Here is a 16,333-nt window from a genome sequence, read left to right as displayed (position 1 = left end):
GATGTCCTCTATCTGTAAGTGTGACGTGTTGATTGTTGCCCCCTTTGTCCTTCCCACTGTCTATAAAACGCTTGTCTATCTGGAAGTCATATGGATTTTCAGAGTGATTTACAACATGTTAGCCAGCACGGGATTTTTCAAGGACGCTTGGCTGTTGATGGACTCATATCTGATGCTGCTGGTATCAAACCTGTTCAGTTTCTCATTACTTCCTCATAGATTTCTGTTTTTGGTTGTTGGTGTTGTTTCTTTTTTTTCCTCTCCTGATCAACAACAGCATGCCCCCCCCCCCCCCGCCCCTCAGAGAACCAACCCAATACTCAACCATTTTCCCCGGATGTAGCGCCCGTCTGCTGGCTTGCTGCCATTCTCAGGCTACTAAATGTCAATGCAAAGAGAATGCTGAGGTTTATGAGCACCTGGAACCAAGAAAAAAAACTGACTGGGAGAGAAAGAAGAAGAAGAAGAAGAAGAAGAAGAAGAAGAAAACATTGAATTAATCCTCTAAAAGCCTTTTAGCAATATTGCCCTCCCACAGCGATCTGGTCGCACACATAGAGACCACTTCCCATCATTTAATTCCAGCTGAAATTTAATTTAGTCCGTGGGCTATTCATTTTGTTAAATGAATGCACCCCCACCCCCACAATATGCATACAAATGCAACTCACACATCTGCACATTTCAGATGGATGTATTTAACACAGCAAATAACACAAGTTCATCTATAACCACACACACAAATACGTGCATATCTTTGTACATCTCTTTGTTGAGAACATTCATTGAAATAATGGATTCTCCAGCCCCCGACCCGTAAGTCTCAGCCCTCAAACAGCCTTTGAAGGCGTCTCAGAGAGCGAGGACTGATTAAAATGTCCTCGTTTCCAAAAATGTCCTCACTCCCAAGATATTAAACTCCAATGGGAGCACATACACATGCACGGACATCACCAGGATTTCATGACAACTACATGCTGAGTCACAAGCATTTGGCCTAAGTGCATTGCTAGGAAGATTGTCCATTTTATCCCTGACTAGTTCAAGTGATAATTTCCTTTGTGTGTGTGTGTGTGTTCCAGGCATCACGACACACTCTATTGGGGTGTGGTAGATGAACCAGTTCCACTTGGACCAGACACTAATATTATTTATAGATTTAACAATCTTAATTCGAGAAATCTTGCTGCATGGACAGGTAGTTTCACTTGTTTTGGGTTCAGTTTTCCCTCAGATTCAGTGTTTTCTTATTTCTAGACGCTCCTTTTTTGCAGGGCAATATTGGTCAACTAATAACTCTTCATCCCCTCATCTCTTGACATTCACTAGATATGTAAAGCATCTTTCTCACATTTAAATCACAAATCAGAACAAAAACAAAAAAAAAACTACACTGCGATATTTTACCCACACATCTTTGATACCAACTGGTGGGGAAGTGTCCAACTGAAGCACCTTTCTTGGGCAACATCTTCCCTGCAACAAAAGAACAACACATCAATACCTACAAACCCCAGCAGCTGATCAAAACCTCCATCTGAAGCTTCTCTATCATGAATTGCTGGCAGGCTGTGGTTTGATCAGTAACACGCGTCACCTCTCCTCAGATCAGCTGAGGAAACAAAGGTCACAGATACAAAGTCACATTTTTCCATCATAACCTCCTAAGATCCAGCAATTGCGTCAGCGTAATATTGTTAAAAGTAATCTAGTTTTTCTCATCAGGTGCATTATAATTACTGACCGCACCACACGCAGCTGCTTATCCATCAGGGCAGAAAGGCACTTCAGCAGCATGACAAAGAAAAAGATGCTTTTCCCCCTTTTTTTTTCCCCTTTGTTTTAAGGATCAGCGCCGCTTGTGTCCAGCATAAATCACAATCACGGAGAGCAATAAAAATAATGGGTAAGCCCTTGATTCTGTGTCACGTTTGCATGTTCTTCCCTTAACTGGATGTCCGTCCTCCAACAGACCCCCCCCCCCCCCAAAAAAAACATGCAAGTTTGATTAATTGGAAACTCTAAAGAGGTGTGAATTTCTCTACATGTCAAGGCCATGATGGACTGACTACCTGTCCAGGGTATACCCCGTCTCTCACTCAATGACTGCTGGGATTGCTTCCAGCCTTCTGTGACCCTGCATCAGAGAGGCCGTACAAATGATGGATGAATGAATATTCATTTCTCTTGTCTCTTCGCTGTAGACACCTGAGAATGATGTTTTATAGCAGGTGTTTCCTAAAAGCTGTCATATCATCGACTCCCACAAAACAGAGCTGTTGAGTCAAGGGCCCAGCTAAGAATATGTACTCTGCACAGAAGAGAATGCTATGAATTCAATAATGCATGTATTCCTTCCAGAATATCATTATATTTACGTATACTATATTCATTGTTTGAACCGATGATGCTGGCAGTTCTGATTCATCTCAATAAAATGGGCTTACATGTGTTCTTACTTGAGAATTGAATCCTAAAAACAACAACAAAATGATTAAAAGATGATGTCAGTTCAAAGTGAGAATTATTATTTCATCCTGCAGAATAATTTTTGCAGCTTGCCTCCATTATAATCAACGGATGTTAGTCAAGCAAGACGGATCACCACTTTTCATGGCTGGTTAATTTACTGTTGCACAATGACATGTTCTTCCAGATTTATAAAATGTCGTAAACAACAAAAAAGGAGACAGTAAGAAATTGAATATATACAGGAAGACTATGGATACAGTTATGTTATGCTAGGTCTGCTATGCTCTGTGGATGTGGACAGGACCGGTGCATTTTCAGTTATGCAGTCATACGTTAAAATTATGCTTCCAGAACTAAGATGAACTTGCACAGAACAAGAAGCACACATTTAATACATACTCAATATCATTGGACACAGGTAAAAAAGTAGTAAACATCCACTGAAGTGAAGTTAGTTATGTGTTCTGTATTTTAGTGTTGCGTGACTTCGTATCAGTGGCAAGCCATGGCATCTGCCACTGGGCCCTCAGTATTGCAATTTCAAAATGTTCTCAGGATGAGTGTTTAGTCAAAAAAAAAACATCAATGACACACTTCACATAAACTGCACTCTGCACCAGCACTGTTGAAGATGAAAAGCTCCAGGTCGCACACTCAGAATTCACCTACACACAACAGTGGAGTACACCTCCTTAAAAACTGACGAATTCCAAACAATTCAAAAGATAAAGATAAGGAGAAGATAGAAAATGGCACTAGAATCAGTCTTCACCTGCGAGGTATGGTGAGTAAACTACCGGATGGCTGAGTGTATTGTCCAGCTAGGCAGTGCCATCACAGTGAGCAAAATGAAATAACCAGCTTTGAACTGGTGTAAAATGAAAACAAAGCAGCTTACGTAAGTAGCCAGTTATCCACCGATAGCTTCAGACAGAAAATGAACTTAGAACTGAACTTACATTTGGATGAGAGAATAAACACAAAAAAGAATTATGATTAAATGAAAAATGTAAATGCTGATATGTTGGGCTTTCTCCTCAGTCTTACAAGTTCCCATCTGCTTCTTATACCCAGTAGACAGAGAGCAATACACAAAGTATATCTATATATAAACTGGAAATACTGCATTGCAGTTGCTCCTGTTCAATGACCTTGACCTTTGGCCACCAATTTTTCATGTTGTCAAAGCTGACAACATTAATCCGCTATGTCTTTTGCTCAGCACTGGAGGTGTAAAAATACAACTAACTGTATGTTCAGGTATGAACACAGAAATGATGACTTTTTATAGCATAAATAATCAATAGGAGCGGTTCTTCCAGAGCAAACTAAACTTTGTTTACAGCACAGGGAGCACAATCGAACAATGATGTATTAAGCCTGAGCAATGCTACCTGTGGCACTTTTAAAACATAAATTGCACCTGACTTAATTTAATAGTGTCTGCACATTGTAGCAACATCATGTATAGCTTGCTAAGCTGATATTGGAATTTGAGCTCCCAGTATATTGCCTATTGATTTACCAACTCATCTGCAAACCAGCCCTGTGGTCGCAACAGTCTCTGAATCTATGTGAAGGTCATCCACCCTTCTACCAGCTTACTTGCCACACAGTCAGTGCAGACCTGGCCCAATGCCTGCCTGGGGGCTTCCAACCCCCACACCCCCTTCCCCCCCTTCCTTATTGGGATGAGGCTAGGCAGAGGTGTGATGACTGTGGGCAACTTGCCTCTATGCCCTTCCACAGTTTGTCAGAGCGTGTCTTGGAAAGGGTCAGAGAGTGTCAACATTTTTGTGACGGCACAGGGGAGTGAGAGTGTGTGCTGTGTGTGTGTGTGTGTGTGTGTGTGTGTGTGTGTGTGTGTGTGTGTGTGTGAGCAAAGTTGGAAAAGAGACATCACTGTGTTTTTGACTCATCTTATTTGATTATAAAAAGAATTTCACAAAAAAAAAAAACAACCTCTGTGCTGTGTTAAAGGAGTTATTGTTATTCAGTTCCTCTCCCCTGATGGAGCAAGAGGTTGTGAGTCTCGGAGAGGTGGAAGAGTGTTCCCAGTTGGATGTCAGGGTGAAAATGGTGTTTGTATGATACAAGCCGGCACCTTAGAGACCAGAATTGTGAAAACAAACTCTGCTGACAGAAGACCACATCAAGTCAGTTGTATTTACATCACAAATCAAAACCTGTTTCTCACAAAGTAACCAGAGGCCACGAGTGCCAACCAAAACAAAAGTTAACTGATATTGTTGCACTGAATGATACGATAAGCTTTTTTGCTGCTAGCTGACATTCAACCTTTTGATGCTTTAAGCTGAAAAGACAGGAATTTGGATCTATGAAAAAGTTCACTTCAGATGCATCAGCCTACATTTTAATCTAAAACTTATTTGCATGTAGTGACAAATGCCACATAGTGGTCATGAAGCCCATAATAAAAAGGAAAAATTCCATATAATGAGTTGGAGGGAGTGGTGAAGGAGACTCATGTTGGAAGCTAAACTAAGTGCAGAAACTTGTTTTGATGGTTGCTGCTGTTTTGTGGCTTTTGTTCGACTGAAGTCGCTGCTGTATCCAGGTCGTGTGGATGGATATTTGAGTGGATACTGTGCAGCTGGCAGAAGTGGCAGGCTGTCGTGTGTCTGTGTGTGTGTGTGTGTGTGTGTGTGTGTGTGTGTGTGTGTGTGTGTGTGTGTGTGTGTGTGTGTTGGCTTCCTGTTTCTGTCAAAACAGTGAACATTTTAACCCAAACCACAATCTTTCCCAAAACCTAACCAGTTGTTTTTGTGCTGCTCCAGTGGGGTTAGCTATACTCGGAAGATGTGGTGTGAAAGAGAAAGACATTGAAAAATAACTACTTTTTCTTTCGTAAACAATATCTGCATGAAATCAATGTCATCCTCATCCTTACATAGGAATCCCTGAACACCCACCACTACACACAACCCCATCTTCTACCTCATTACCATTATTATGATTATCTGTTTGTTGCTTTTGTGTTTCATCCTTGCTTTTCTTGAAAGGCGCATTAATCAAAGCTATTATAAGATAACTATTTACATGCATTTCATTTGTTACCTCGTGTAATAAGCCTGTGGTTCTTCCTTTAGCTTTGAAATTATGTTTGAAATCAAAACACACATTTTAACTGACATGCATTCCCCACACAAGCTTTGTATGAACAATCATACACACATATATACAAACATATATATACACAAATACGTACAGACATACAAACATATATACGTACATATATGTACATACAAATATACAAACAAATATATACATACATACAAACACAGCTTATACATATATACATATACACGAATATATATATATGTATAGATAGCATGCCGGATGACAGAGGAGAAACTGGCAAGCGAGAAATTATCAAGCCACAAATGTGGTCAAGTGTGTGTAAACACTTTGGCTTTTGCAAAGATTGAGCTGTTCTAATTAAGTAGCTTGCTGTTTGTAGAAATGTAAAAGCAAAAATAGCAGGTAAACCTAATGTTAAACCAACCTGAAGAGATGTTGGTTGCATTTTGAGTTTGACTTTAAAGATTGTGCTGTGTTTATATTGCAAACAAAAGCAGATGTGGAAATGTTGGTTGCAGTCACTGTACCTTTTTGACAATGTATTAAATACTGAAAATGAGAGCAGAAAAGTTTGACCTCCTGCTAATTCAACCTGAAGTGTTAGTTGCATTTTATCCCAAATCAAACGTGAATGCTTTTGCCATTAATTGTTGTTTACTTGTTGTTTGTTTCTATCCATAATTAACTTATGCCTGATTCCCCTACAAGAAACAACAAGAATCTAGGACACTTCCCCTGCACTGTCCAGTATCCAGGTATTTATTTCACAGTCACACTGGTAGAATTTCTGTACAAAATATGACTGAATTGATTTCAAGTCACTTAATTGTTTGGGATCATATCGTTCTAAATAAACCAATATCTGTAGCCACGAATCACACACACACACACACACACACACACACACACACATATATATATACACACACACACACACACACACATATACACACACACACACACACACACATATATATATATATATATATATATATATATATATATACACACACACACACATATATATATATACACACACACACATATATATACACACACATATATACACACACACACATATATATACACATATGTATGTATGTATGTATGTATATGTGTGTATATATGTATGTATATATGTCTACATATAGACATATATACATACATACATACATACACACACTTACACACACATACATACACACACATATACACATACATATACAAATACATAGATATATACACACACATATACAGATAAATATATACACATACATATGTACACACACATATACACATATATACAAATACACACACACACACAAGGAATCCAAATGGTATAAAATTTCAAAATATTTTCCCTGCGATTGAACGTCAAGCGTATTGAGCTGTTGGACAGTGAGGGTAAAATGAAACGGCAAATGCCAGAGAGCATCTTACTCAATTTGTATTGACAAGGTTTTAGCCGTGGGCTACTTCAAAGCTTTACTGTATGATGTTTGCAGTGTGATGCTTACACGGCCTAGGGGTATTCCCTTTGGTGTGAAAGAAAAGATAACTTTGACATGATAACGTTGCCATATACCACCTCTGGAATCTATCCTTCCAACAGGAAATGCCTTTAAATGCTTTATCTGCATACAATAAAGGTAAATCTCTCTCAGCATCACAAACACACACCAACAAGATGTATAGCTAGAATGATAAATGATACACACACATATATTCAACAAAGCCCTGAATATTTATTTTGTGAAAATGTTATGAGAAGAATTTCTATGCAGGAAGAAAACAATGTTAAATGGCTCGTGTTCCTTCTAACTGAGTAGTGTTGTGGTGGTTTGGATACTTCTGCTCTTTACGGACGGTGGCTTATAAGCATGTTATTACACACAGATCACAAAGACATTCTGAATATATGCGACACACACACACGTCAAATTAGACTTAAAATGAACTATGTGCAGAAAAGGATGAATAAAGAGACACTGCACTGCACGTACCTGATACATTCACATGCGGAACAATTTCAAACTCATACCCTCTTGAGTTCTAAAATTTTTCAGATTTCACTGCATAGAAACTCAACATTTATCTCTCATCTATCTTCTCCAACTACGAATCCTGTCATTTAAACTAGTGTATGTGTGTGTGTCTGTGTGTGTGTGTGTGTGTTGCCAGGCCCCTCGGAGGAGACCCGCCTGACTTCAGCCAGTCACTCTCAACTCTCTCTGCTACTTCTCTACTTTCTTTCTACTTTCCAACTTTTGGAAGATTTGTTTTTTTTTCGAAGCTATAGATCAAAGAGCCAGCATCTCTCCATCTGCTGTGCTTTTGCCATGCTAATTGTTTTCCAAAATCATTGACTCAGAACTTCCTTGACACAGAGTGTGTGAATCATCTGATCACGTCATCCGGGAGGGTTTTGAGTTGGGTTTGTTTTTTTTTAATGAAATGATAATGATAAATGACATGTCAGTCGCACATGGGTCGCATGTCTGCATCTCATCTAGAAAGGCACAACAGCTGCTGGTTAGGAGACATAGTATGTTGCAGTGTATGTGTGTAGTATGTTTTGTCTGGATGAGTCGACCGTATCACCTACCCTGTATTTGAGATGGTGTATGCACTTACACCAGAGTGGGATCACAGAGCATTTGTGTGTGTGTGTGTGTGTGTGTGTGTGTGTGTGTGTGTGCGTGCGCGCGCGCTTGCAGCAGTCATGAATTTTGAAACTGCCCTGTGCCCAGGCTGTTCACATTAATTCTTTGGTAGCACGCACAGGCCAGTCAACTCTCATTTTGCAGGGCAGGCACGTAGGGGAGGGAACGTTCTTTGGTTTAACCTTGTCATAGATGCCTATGAGATGGCAAAGACAAAAGCCTTGCAATGCTGTCAGAGGCCACCTCCGACGTTATTGCTTTCTTTGGCAAGTCTGCTGTAAGACTGGTCTGACATTATGCCTCAATCACGTGTTTTTAAACACCTATCCAAAAGGTAAAAGATGTCAAATACGCCACAGGAGTTTACTTCATTGAAAATTCCCTCTGTGTATCACATATTTTTAGTGCCTGGATGTGAATTATGCTTCCATACAGCAACTCATCATGACTTTTTCTTTTTCCCCCAATGTTACCGTGTCAATAATCCAGTCCCTGCTATTCAGGTCATATCACAATATATCATGATAAAATCAGATTTTTATCTGTGTTACAGCAGTTTTGTGTTACTCCAAATGATCTGCACAAGAACTTACACACACTTTATTTTTCAATATTATGGCAGCCAGATTTGTACAAAATGTCCGACTTTGTAAAATATTATTTCAAATCAAATCTTTGTGATTTAATTTGACTTTTGAGTCACAAATATAAAGTGATATACATATCAAAAAACTACCGCGTTAGCACTGTGTCACAGTATAAAATCCATATATCATTGTTTTTTCGTGAAGACTTTGCCAATATCCAGCCCTACCTATGTACCTTAGGCATTCATAGATACAAGCAATTGTTATTTTGGTTTTCCATTTTCCATAACAGGGGAAAACAATTATCTGAAAAAAACGTGTTTACCTTTGCAAAATTATAATCAAATTACCAAAATACACAATACAGCGGTAGTTGCTAAAAATCGCAGAATATTTAAATCTGTGTCTCACTCCTGACTGCTTTTGTAGGTGTGCTGTCACATTTCTCTTGACGTGTTGTTGCTATCAAATGTAAATGTGAGACCTGTGGCCTGCTTGCTCCCCCGATCCTCATGGGGATGCGCAAAACTTCAATTCACAATACTTTCAAATCGGTTAAGCTGCAGGTAGATGAAAAATCCTTGCATGTGACATACTGGGATGAAATTAGACTTATTATGTCTTTTTGCTTTAAAGCACTTGTGAGAATACATATTTTAGGAAAAGTGAGTACAAATAATCTCATCTAAAAACTGCTGAACCTTTTCTTTTGCTTGAGCTCCGTAACTAGAACTTCCTGGCCAGCTATGCTCATCTTTATTGAGGTTCACTTGAGCTCTAAATTAGCTCATTAGCTGCCTAATTGGACAAATTAAAGCCCCAATCAGGAATGCGTTGGTTTTCGAAGGTTCTGTAGGTGCCTTTTATATCATCTGTCGACTCAGATGGTGAAAGGAGGACAAATTTGCTAAATGGAGCGAGTAATTGCTTCAATTGAGTACTAGGAAAAGCTGGCAAACAAAAGGCCAGTGCATGCAGCTAACAGGCAAGACTGTGCACCCTCCACAGCCCTTGATAACCCCACAGCTAAGACGTCCTGAGTCTGAGAGAACAGTTTGAGGACTTGGACGACGCAAAGATGAAGACACTTCCGGATTTTAGGCGGTTTATATGATTCAGCACTCCTTCTGACCGTATAAATAAAACTCTCTTAAGCTGGCTTGTACGTAGATTTAAAACCTCAACAAAATGAAACACTACTTGAAAAACCCGTCTGAGAATAGACGCTGGCAGGTCAGACAGTCACTTTATAATTTAATGAAAAGGTCATTAAAAATCAATGTGTGGGGTTATGATGGGGTAAACGTTGAATATTCCTCATGTTTATCAGCTTCATACTGTAGTGAGTGTCTTTTGGATAAATGTTTTATTCTGAAAAAAACCTAAATGAGGAATGTTAGCTTTGGCATATTCATAATCCCAATGTGGGGTTAGCGGAGACGTTGATAGGTTTTCAATATTGTGAGTCCCCATGATTTGAGTGGGTCCCTGGGAAATTCAATGGGTCCCCAATTAAAAAATGTATTTCTTTCTATTTCTTATATTCTTCTATTCCTCAAATTGTAGTGTTAAACTCTCTCAATGGTGGTATGGTAAGATATGGCTATAATTAGCAGGTATGTTCAAAATGGGTTTTTTTTCACCATTCAAAGTTTTTTTTTTTTCTATTGCCACACAGCCACCACCGGAATATTTTTTATTTAGCACGTCCCCCTAGACGTTAAACCATCGAGTGAACACAGCATATAACAGTTGAAACGTGAATTTATTTACTACTAAGAAGTTCGTATCTTTCATTGTTGAAATGAAATCCGCGGTAGTTGTTGTTGTTGTAGCGGCTAAACTAGCATGTCGCGATACTGTACTCAAGGAGATCATGTCTGCGCTGAGTTAATGCACAAAGGGTGGAAACAGCGCTCGTCAGGTCCGCTGACGGCAAGGTTTCTTTTGCTACTTACTGTGATTTTAAACACAAGTTGTTGTTCACAATGTATGGTTTTTCATGGGAAAAATGAGGTGTGTCCCTGGGACGCGCCGATAGTGAATTTACTGCGTCCTTTCATATTTTAATGCGTCAGGGACGCAGGACGCGTGCCTAACAACGTCGCTGGGTTAGTGCTTCTGCTTTTCATGTGTATTATGTATTTATGTATTTTGTCCCAAGTTTTACATGGACTGTTTTCTTGTGTTTCAAAAATAATGTGGCAAATGGTGGTAGACTTCTCTACTGCCATTTTTTGTTTTTGCACAATTTCTAATTTCTGTTGCAAATAAATATCAACAATTTTATTTGGCAACTGTTAAACAGCAGTCAAAAATACACTGATGAGTGGGGAAAAAATTACATGAATGTCAAAGTACTTTTTTATTCACATATTAAAAAAGTTCAGACTTTCAGTGACGTATACCCACTGGAGAAGTTTGGAGCTAAAATGAAAAAAAAAACATTTAACTATCTAGATGCTATTAAACAAGATAATATCATCCCATGTCCTCCTGTTCTTGTTTTGTTTTGCTAGAAAAACATAATAGAGAGAATCTAAAGTTTTTTAATCAAAAATCATGTCCATCTGGCCACTTGTCTGCCAACATCCCACCACACGCGCAACTTCTCTTTAAAAGAATATGGCCGCTGTAATCAAAGCCTGAGGTTGGCCTCACTTACACATGATTAATTAAGTGGACAAGCATGCCAGATGTGATCAGGTCAGCCGTGATCGCCGGGTAACATGTAAATGAGTCACCGGATTGGCCGAGCACCTAGCCTGTCAAAAAGTTGGCAGGTGCTGCACTTTAGAGGGATGCTCAACCTGTTCACAGTAAACATTGTTGACATCACCCACTGCCACATTCCCTTTATAAATATTACATGAACCACGCTTGGACGGCTGATATTTGTAAGATATATTGTCCCTCATTGCTGAGGGGCATTCTCCAGATGCCAAATATATTTCATTTGAACAGATGGAAATTGCAAAGGAGAAATGGAGCGAGTGTAGGAGGGGAAATGGAGAGTAAGGGCCAGGAAGAGAAAGGTGATTGAAGGGAGTTGGTGTGTCTGTGTGAGGATCTAATCAGAAACTTTTTAGGTGAAGTGTCGCTTTAAAATGCCAAAGAGCTGTAATCAAACTGTTTAATTTCCTTCTCTTTCCCCTCTTTTTTTTCCTATCCTCTGCCTTTCTCCCAGTGGTTTTTGTTTGCAGCAGCACATTCAGAGTGTAAGGATGTGGCACTTAATGCAGGGACTCAACTGCACAATTCACAGACTCAGGTTACAAAAAAATCAGAGTATTTACTAAAGCACTCAGAAGACTGTGCAACAGTCAACAAGGCAGATGGAGCAAAAAAGGCTTGACTGAGACAAGGTCAAAAACAAAGTAGTCTAGGCAGCATAATAGCAGGGAAAACGTCTGCAACGATTTCAACAAGAGGAAGACAAACAGAGGGTAAAGAGCATGCAGACAACTGGCACAGAGGTGTGGAATCAAACACAGGTGAATCATGTTAGGGTGGGGCACAGTCACAGGGGCAGGAAACAGAACAGGAAGTAGATCTGGATCTGGAGGCAAGGAACCCCTCAGCGACGTTTCTCTAAATAACCATGACAGGTCAGGGCCTCCAGACACTTGGATTTCACATCAAGATGAAAAGTGTGGAGGCATTTTATAGTTTCATTATGATGATCACACACACTCACACACACACACATATATATATTATATATATATAAATAAAGCACTTTAATGTATTATGGCTGTACCATTATCATCTGTGCAGACATGAGCCACAAGGATCTATAGGTTTCATGTAGGTCCCATTTGTCATGGCTGCAGGGATGAAGGGAAGGGTGGGGGTTTGTTTGTTTGTGTGTGTGTGCGGGGGGAGGGTGCTCAGCTTGTTATACAACATTTAGAATTGCATCTCCATGTAAGGTAAAGAATGCATTTCGGATCTTTGATCAATTGTGTAGGCAGGATGTGTGCATCTTGGCAGTGGCCTCCAAGTGTTTTACCAGACATGCAGCTACACACAGACATATACACTTACACAATGACACTTAATATAAGAGGAGTTCTATGCTCTCCCTCTCTCACACAGAACTATAAATGGTGTTCCTTCACAACAGACCCAGATGCTCCACATGTGAGTAAACCTGCTGTACTTTTAACTCAATTAAGAATTAGCTGGCTTCCTGATTGATTTCAAATCCTCAGACCCTCAGCTCAACAAGTCAGCCTTTTAATATATTTCCTGAATGGTTAATCAAAAGCATTACACCTGAATTCTGGCCATGTTGTTAATATCCTTTACACCCCTGTGGCTTCGGTCCAGCGGGAGGTCAGTTTGAGCAGGCCAGGTCAGACCTGTTCTCCACTGTCTGCTCTGAAAAGTCAAAGTATTACCTCTCCCTCCACTCAGCTCCAGGTTTGGAAGTGCAGCAGAGGTGAGGGCTTATTATTCATTTGGCTGAGTTCCACAGGATGACATAAGATCGTCTCTCCTCCAATAGCGAGAGACGAGGAGAGAGGAGAGAGAGGAGCTGAATCACACACACTTTACAGAGGATTGCAGGTGGAGGAGCTTAAAAGGCAGGCCTTTTTAGTCATTAGTGACGATAATCCACTTTGAGTTAACAGCACTTGCAGCGATGACATCTCCTGCAGACACTGATTAAAAAGAATGGTCTAATCTGGCCTTAGGGATCGAAGTTACAGTATGTGATGTCAAAATATGTTCAATTTAGGTGGCAGGTAAAGTACAAAATCTGTTCATTAACACAGCTTTCTAGCTAGGATGTTGATTTCAGGCCTTGGTAAGCGCTCACAGTCATTCATTTATTCCAATTTTATGCAAGCACTCCAAGGAAAGCTGGAGGCATTATGTTTTCAGGTATCAGCTCATTCGTCCGAAACTCTTGGACAAGATATCACTAGAATTCATTTGGTTAATTTCTACATTTCTACATTAGGGTAAAATACCCTCTGAGATTGCAGGACAGACTGGAGAGATTCTGAGTTCTTGGCGAGTGAAAGGTTAAAAGTCACTGCAAGTGAATTTCTTAATTTCGTTGACAACAATGATGGCGCAATATGTTCGCCAAAGAAGCTTTTTTTTCCCTCTCTTTTTCATGACATAGATGAGATGATGACGAGCTAAAAACAGCTCCTTGGTGACAAATATATGACGACAATAATATGTATTTTCATCATGACGAGACAAGACAAAAATGCTTCTGATTGAATAATTGACATAATAAAAACACACTACATTTTTCTTTAACTGAATTAATATTCAGTCTGTTGCGCAAAAGCGCCAGTGGGCAGCAGCTATGCCCGCAGCCCGTGCAGTGTAGCTGCACTCAAGAGAACACAGTCACTCACAAGTGTGTCAATGCCATGGACAATGGCAGCCTCACTCAGTCCCAAGAGAGGAGAGGACTTGTGGAAATACTTAGTATATGATGCAGCCGAGAAGAAAACACAGTGTATAATAGGGAAGGAAGACAGAGTTGTTTGTGGTGTTAAAGTAGGCGGCAAGAACACCACAAACTTCAAGAGGCACCTCAAAGGGTTCCAGGGGGATAGCCATGCAAAGGTAAGCTAATTCTGTTCACAAATCATATATTGCTAACACAAATCCATGTTGCTTGATGAGAACTGGCCCATGACAAAATCGTCTTCTGTAGTTTTGTGCAGAGAAACTGTTTCAATTGTGCAAATGAATTGGGGTTGGTGTAGTTACTGAGCTAACAGACTCACGTTCGGCAATGCTAGCTTTAGGCTAACGCTAGCATTTCATCTTCATTGATGAAACAAGCATAAATTTGAAATTGGCATGCATATTGTAAGACAAACAAAAATTAATTTTATGTATGACTAAAACTATTATTCATTAAAAGACTTTAGACTAAAATTAAAATTAAAATGGCTGTCAAAATTCACACTGAAGTGAACACAATATCTCGGGAACATCTTGAAGTAACATCTTTAAATATAGAACAAAAATCCCCTGTGAATCACAGGTGACCCAAAAAATAATAGCACTGAAAGGTCAAGGTCACCGAGACGGGCACACATGAGGTGATGAGGTAGTTAATCAGAGATTCATACCCAGTCATGCTAAACAGTGTCTTACAGCATCTGCCATATTCTTCATTTTAAAATGGGACAGTGAACAAGGTCTTGCTGTTCTTTATTTTTCTTTGGGGGCGGGGGGGGGGGGGGGGGGTAGCAGAGGCTAGGGCAAATGGAAAACTGCACTGTGAAAGGGGAGTAAAATGAACCGGAATGAACATGTTTTATCCACCTACTGATCCTTGTTCAGAAATGATAGCGAATCTTATTGTTGATTTAAAAGCATAAAGCACGTCGGACGCTTTCGGTTGTCACACTCTCAGGGTTACGCAACACGACAGGCAACATAATAGGATATCACCATCCTGGGTCCCATCCAAACAAACTCCCCCTTCCTCTCTCTCTCTCTCTCTCTCTCTCTGCCTGCCTCTGCTTTTCCTTTCCATCCATAAACCCATAATACTTCTAACTAAACGGGCAGAAAAAAAACAATATCTCTTTATGAAAAATCCCTGTGCCCATGTGTCAGTGCAATCACAAAGCAGAGCCAGAGGCTTTCATGAATTATATTAACAAACCTGCTTAGTAATATAGAAAAAAAAGACCAAGAGACACGGGGCAGTATCCCAAAGGTAGCTTGTATAATTCAATCTGCATTAGAAGCTAGTGTGTAATTCATAAGCAGAGCCAACTCAGGTTTAGTCAAAAGGAAAGCGTCATCAGAAATTTTACAAAGGGATGACTATCATAGGAGCTAATTAAAAAAATCATAGAAAGAACCGTATTGTGTAGCGTCTGTCTCACTCACTCGTACACAGCGTAGGAACAGAAGCCAGCAGATTGATTAAGCAAATTTTCCAGTGATATATGCCAAAGAAGGAGCGGCGGTCATGACCATTTGGGGGTGTTGTTGCAGGAATAACGGCACAGTTGCATGTCAACATCAGTCAGCTGGCCGACATCTGACCTCACCTCACCTCTTGATTTTTACAAAGGAGATGTACCCAACATGGTTCCACCCTCCTAAGACTCCCAAAACTGCTCATTTGTGTTAGCACTTGAAAAATAATGAGATTCTAAGGAACAATCATTGGTTTGTTTGTCCTCAAAGCAGCAATAAAGACTTGATGTAGGAAAGTGTTTGATGAATATTTTTTCAACAATATAAAAAAGATTATCAATTAATTTGGCTAAAAGAAGTTAAGTATCTCTTATATTAAAGCAAAATAACACCGGATTGGATTTTTTTTTGGGGGGGGGGGGGGGGGTTTGTTTCACTCATCTATATAAATTTTTTTTCTTTTATTCCAGTAACGTAAATGTGCCCTGTGACATCAGTTGAGGTCACGTAGCGGTGAATTTTTCACTTCTGTCAAGATGTAAGTGGATCTCAAATATTTTCATTTTTTGCTGAAAAAAGTAATACTATCATGAC

At 39.7% G+C, this 16,333-nt stretch overlaps 1 long non-coding RNA gene across 1 annotated transcript in view; it reads right to left on the bottom strand.

Moving 5' to 3' along the window:
* Nucleotides 1-626: 626 nt before the first annotated feature.
* Nucleotides 627-16,333, bottom strand: part of LOC147249680 (uncharacterized) — a 39,575-nt gene continuing 23,868 nt past the window's right edge. The window contains exon 3 of the long non-coding RNA XR_015119242.1: nt 627-1,476. This is a non-coding gene — a long non-coding RNA (uncharacterized LOC147249680). The remainder of the gene's footprint in view (nt 1,477-16,333) is intronic.

Source organism: Aulostomus chinensis, chromosome 14, assembly GCF_037954235.1.
Source record: "Aulostomus chinensis isolate RoL2024-O1b breed Wild chromosome 14, RoL_Achi_v1.0, whole genome shotgun sequence".
In the NCBI taxonomy this organism is placed as follows: domain Eukaryota; kingdom Metazoa; phylum Chordata; class Actinopteri; order Syngnathiformes; family Aulostomidae; genus Aulostomus; species Aulostomus chinensis.
The sequence above is the reverse complement of the archived record's forward strand: the minus strand, read 5'-3'. Positions and strand labels throughout refer to the sequence as shown.